Consider the following 6,655-nt stretch of genomic DNA (forward strand, 5'->3'; position numbering starts at 1 on the left):
TCCTCCAATTTTTTTTTTCAATCAACTATTACCTCAAATCCTACAGAAGATCATTTAGATCAAATCGCTATAATCGGTTTGTTAGTTATGCTCAAAACAAAAAAAATTTATAAAAACGCTTTTCGCAACCACATAATATTTAATAATGCCATCCACCTTTAATTTAAAATCACTAGCACCTCAATTTAAATTTTATTTTCGACCGAAAATAATTAACCCGTTGAAAAATCTTTTTGTTCATAAATGTATCAACATAATAGAATACTCTCAATTTGAAATTATAACCGAACTTTATTTTCAAATAATTTCATGATTTTATAAAATCCATTTAAAATAATTTAAAATCCGCTTTTAAATCTAAACTGGAAAAGTTGCATCGCTTCTCAAAAGTTAAAATCTCACAAATAAAAATTCCTTTATTTACAACAAATTTTCATATCGGTATCAAAACCTTTTGAACAGAAATCAAATCTGTAAAAACAAAATTCCTTTTAAGTCTTTCAGTGTAAATAAACACGCAGAGCATAACCAATTTTCTTAAATCAAAAATCCTCAAATTATATACTATGAGCTGACAAAATTCTTTAATTTGAACTCAATATTTTCCCGCACTTAACACAACTAAACCTCGAGTACAACCTTATACCATTGTTCCTATTACCAAACACTGATACTCTAAAAACATAAAACAATTCCTTACCATACAATTTCTCCTAAATTACAACCGTCGTCACAGAGTATTTGTCTAGTTTCTTGAAAAGTTTCACTGGTAAAATTTATTTTCATATTTGTGCGCTAGGGTGATGACAGCTCTCATCACCAAAGAGTTGCATTCAACTCTAATAATTTAATGTCGTGATAAATGTTCTAAATGCATGTATCAATTATTTATTGGCTTAAATGCACAAAAAATCACCAAGTTTCGCGTGTTTTTGGTATTTGACACGAACTTTTAATTTTGGCATATAAATACACGAACTATCAATTTTTTCCATATATGACCAAGTTTCGTTTTTAGGTGAAAAACGGTGCCGTTTTAGGTATAAAACGTTGTCGTTTTAGGTGAAAAACGGTGTCGCTTTATGTCAAAAGCGGTGCCCGTGTTATATATGCAAAAAATTGATAGTTCATGTATTTATATGCCAAAATTAAAAGTTTGTGTCAAATACCAAAAACACATGAAAGTTGGTGATTTTTGGAGCAATTAAGCGTTATTTATTTCTCTTTTAATTAATGATCATACTCAATGTTCAATGCAGTTTCCTATTCGTGGCAATTCAAATGCATGTTCATGACATGTCTGGGCAAAATTACGTGATAAAAAAAACATTCAATTTCTTTAAGAAGTTAACATTTGAAATCAATTTTTTTTTCTTCGAAATATTTTCTAGACAATACACTCTGTGAGACGTGCACTCGTCCATCTTGATATATTTGTTCACCTCCATTATCTAAGTCCACCAATCAGAATCGTCATTAATGAATTCTCTCACATCAACAATGGAACTAAAATTTTACCTAGCAACGAATTCCACCTCGAACAAATTGAAGATTTTCCAAAGACAACAAAGCAAAACAACCGCCTTCACAACTCCACTATCAGTTTTGGTATATCACCGATCTACTTAAAGAGAACACCAGTATATTACTACACTGATCAACCTCTAACATAATTTCCACATTCTTTTCCAGATTGTCAAAAGCCGGAAGATTTTGATACTACAATTTATCACAAACGAGCCCGACGTAAAAACGCATAACGCTCGTAATTTCCACGCACGAGGCAAACAATCACGAAGAGAATTATTCCACCGATGCTGAGTAGTATAACTCATATCGCCTTCCTCAGACCAGGACGGATTCAGAATTTGAATCTGCAAACAGCTCTTGGGAATCGCTCCTCAAATTTAATGATAAGAAAATCAATTACTTCGATTTCCAGGGTCAAACGCTAGATCCGGCTAAAACAATTATAACATCAAAACTAATCGCAGGATAAAAGAAAACGAAGGTTCGAATCGCACATCGACACCAATATCAAAATTAAGCCAAAGAAAAACTAGCAAGGAATACTCTCACGTGCTACTCCACACAATGAGATCAACGAGGACGAAAACTGATATGGCTTAACTTAATCAAACACGAGATACAATAATGATAACATAGTAATATATATCAACAATTAATCACACAACCGAAAAGCACTAAAGCATCTTGCAGTAAAACAACTACTCATTAGGGTAGATAACCAAAATAATTTCAAAAGATTAAGCACGCGACATCTTATATGATCCACGAATTCCTACCGACATGGTAGTAATCTTAAATAGCCCAACAACGATTAAAATATTAAATTGTGTAATAATATGTTCAAAACTTCAACTCAGAATAAACGAATTGTGATACTGATCAAAAGTACTCATTAAAACAAATTTCGAAAGATAGTATTACAAATAGGTTTCAAGTTTATGTCGAGCCCTACAGTGTTAAAATTCATTTTCCGGAAACCTCTTTTATAAAACATTATATATAATTGTTCCCAACGCCTCAAATTAAAATCGCCGAGTTAGCCGAGTGATTACCACTTCCAAGCTCAACTCCCAATTTGGGTGACCCAAGTCAAACCCCTAATAACCAATTGTAAAAAAAATATACAAACATTCTTAATTTTGGAAAATGCATTTCAAAACAAATCTTAATATTTTCAAAATAAGAAGCTCGGCGTCACCCAATAATAACATCAGACTCATCGCCCAAGTGAAAAACAAATATTCTTTAACAATTTTTTCAGAAACACAAGTTTCATTCAAAATTAGCAATTCACAGTCATGACCAAAAACACCAAAGTTCTGAAAAACTACAAATGGTAAAATCACAAATGTAAAATTAAAATGTCAAAATGTATTTCTTTTTAAAATAATTTTATTTCGGAAACCGTCGTTTTGGAAACAACGATTCAGATGTAGCACTTAAATTTTTAAAATAAGAGAAATTCATTTTATTTCAAAAGAACAACCTTTTTCAATCTTTAGTCAAATACACAATTTTTGAAACATATGAATTTCATTTTTAGTGGCAGATACTGAAAATAATATTTTAGGGTGTCGTGTCTATACTACCCTTTTGACTTTTTTGCATCAAAACACCAGTTAGGCAAAATTAATCTTCTTAAGGTAATTTAAAACCAATATGTGGCCAACAATGTAATTCACAAAACGTGAAAAAGATTTTTTTCGGTCAAAAATCATTTAACCCAAAACAATGTCAAAGCCTAACAAAATATAAATTTTTAAAATCGAATTTCACGGCAAAAATCAGAAGTACCGACAAAATAATTTAACATCAACAACATCCTTAAAGTATAACAGCCGAAATGTATTAACCAAATGAAAAGCAACATCACAAAGATAAGGCAATTTACATCATACCCAAGTATGACATAAAGTAAATTACCAACATAAGATTTCCCGAGAAATCAAAAGCAATTAATTCACTCAAGTGAAATAACATCAATATAGTAAAATAAAAACATCAAATCAAAGCATAATTAATGACTGACTTGACGCAATTCTATCTGTGTAGGCAGAAAGTTTTAAAATCAAAAGATGACGTTTCAATGACAAGACGTGAACCTAATTCCGCAGTAGTTCCTATGACTCTATAACAAACTTAACAGAGTAAACACATAGCAAGCAATGGCCATGGTTTGAAACCAAAGTTCCGATACCAACTTTGTCACGACCTAATATCATGGATCGCGACCGGCGCTAAGGTATGGGTATGGTTGTACCAAAACCCGTAACAAGCTTTGCGGAAAACAACCAATCATACAAACCTGCAAAAAATCCAATGCTCGAGGGCAGCCGAGACTCCAACTTAAACAAACAGTTTATATAATAATATTTCCACTAAATAATAAATAACTATAGTTAAACAATTTAATATGCCAAAGTATAAAATAAGTAAGTCATACCCAATTCGACAACAACTATAATAATATAGACCTCTATTTTACTACTGAGGTCTAAGAATAAAAATTAGTTTGACAATTTGTTAAGATGAAATAAATCTCCGAGGAACAAAGAATCGGAGATCAGTAGACTCGCTCAAAATAATAAACCTGGAAAAATTGGGGAAACAACAGGGGTCAGATATACTGAGATGAGTTCGCAATACTATTTACATTTATTAAGTTTAAAACCCTTTAATCAAAACCCTTTTATACTAATATAATATATGATTATGGAATAACAGTATTGAAATGATCTCAGCGTAAGTATGACATAGCATACTGAAAACCCAAGGTGGACGGGAACAAATCCTCGTCATATACCAGCGTAAGTAAGACCTTAGTCTGCCGATCTCAGAGTACTTACCGGTGCACACAATCTCGATACAAGCCTATCGAGTAGCTCGTTTCAATTCAGATACATAATCGCTTAAAACAATTCAAAAGCATTTATAATATTAAAATATGATGTGGTACTTAGCACTACAAACTCACTGCTTGCTAATCCACGTGAAAACCTGGCAAGCGACAAAACCTGAATTGACTCCAAAGCATGCAAAGTCGACGAGTATAAGAACAGAGTAAAAACAATTATTAAAATCAACCCCTAACTTTAGAGAGTACTAGACACCACATAGGACTAGCACAATACCGAGTCAAGCATAAATATAGCTAGAATATAATGAACAATTAATCACGTAATGACCCGAGTCAAAAACGAACCACATCGAGTAATGAAATACTCAAAATAAATAATTAAGCCAAGTCTATTGGGTTTTCCGCTTTAAAATCCGTTCCGAAAAATATTACTTAATAATAAATAAATAATAACTTAAATCCATTTTCTCAAATATTGGGTTAGCCGAGTTACCAATAACTACCAAGCTACCTCACATGTCGGGTGACCCAAGTCTAAACCGACCCAAAATAATTTATCAAAAATATAAACCAGAGTTTATAATTCCCAAATTTTTTTGATATAATAAATATAATCATATCCAATTATAAATCATAGTTTATAATTATAAACCACTTTGGTAAAATAATAAACCAATATTTAAAACGGAACCCAATAGGTTTAACTTCAAGTAACCCAAGTTACAGTCAAAAACTTAATCAAATAAGTTTTAAAAACGTTCAAGGGCTAAATTGTAATTTAGCCAAAGTAACATACCAAAAAAATATTTCAAATCAAATATAATTATCCGAGTAAATATATTAATTCAGATTATAAAATAAACATTAATTTCAATTTGTCAATTTATAACTCGAAACGAAAACGAAAACAAAAAATTAAAATATAGATTTAATCACATTGGCACGCTAAGCCAAAATCTCAAATTAACAATTAAATAATAACTAATAATAATTATTAATTTAATTTTAAATAACTCAAATATTATTTTTAGGTTTTAAAATAATATTATCGAGTTGCTATATTTCAATGTGAAATAGAATACCCAAGTAACTTAAAACAATTAATTAATAAGTAAAATTTGAAATGGTAAAAAATAACTTAATGAAATGAATTTAATCAAACATAATAAGGAATGACCCAAATGGCCATTAAGCCATCAAATTAAACACACACAAAAAAATCCAGCCCGCCACATCATCGTCATTAACAAACCCATATAACCATCAAATGCAGAAACCATGAAATCACAAAACTTCAAACCTTCAAAACCCATGAAACACTTAACCAAACCATATCAATTCTCAGATTTACTAATTTAATCATAACCTTAGTTAAACAACAATAAACACATGATACAATTGATAAGAACAATGAGAAAAAGTATTGAACCGAGCCATAAAAATAAACAATGATAAGCAACCAAGAAAACCAATAATAAATCATCGAGAAAATCAAAACGAGGGGCTAAAATCATATCAAACGATGTACAAAACAATCACACATAAACTAACAATCGTATAAACAACAAAACTCGATTTTCTTAAACAACAAAAATTTTGCAGAAACTATAAACGAATAAAATCAAACATAACTCACAAAAACGATAAAACGGCAGCGACTATAGCGGATAGATCTACGTACCGATTTATGAAAAACAAAAAGTAAAGTTGTAGAGGAAAGAGTCTACTTCCACGGGGATGAGACGGATCTGAATTCGATATAAAAACGGCTACGAACGGATCGAAAAACGAAGGTATCGATTTAGATATCAAAACAGCGAATAATAGAAAACGGTAAAACGGCGGCGGCTATAGCGGAAACGATAACGAAGATAGAAATCGTAGAGGCATGCGTCTACTTCGACTAGGACGAGAAGGATCCAAGAATAACACTAAAACGAAAGAACAAGATTCAAAAATACGAAAGTGTCGTTTAAAACTCGAAACAGAAATTATTAAGAACAACAACTTACCGAATTTGAGAAGATATAGAGATGGATTTAGACAATGAAATTCAGAGGATTTGGAGAGGGACTGCGGCTAGGGTTAGAAGTTTATGAAGGAAAGATTTTTACGATTCAAAAAGAATTTAAATAAGGAATACAAGAAAAAAAAACCATTGCAGTAAAAAGATAGGCAATCTACTGTTTCCCAATGAAATAGATTTCTAACAAATAAACTTGCATGGATTTTAATGAATTATTTGGGCTATGGGCATGCATGAAATCA

Source organism: Mercurialis annua, linkage group LG5, assembly GCF_937616625.2.
Source record: "Mercurialis annua linkage group LG5, ddMerAnnu1.2, whole genome shotgun sequence".
NCBI lineage: Eukaryota > Viridiplantae > Streptophyta > Magnoliopsida > Malpighiales > Euphorbiaceae > Mercurialis > Mercurialis annua.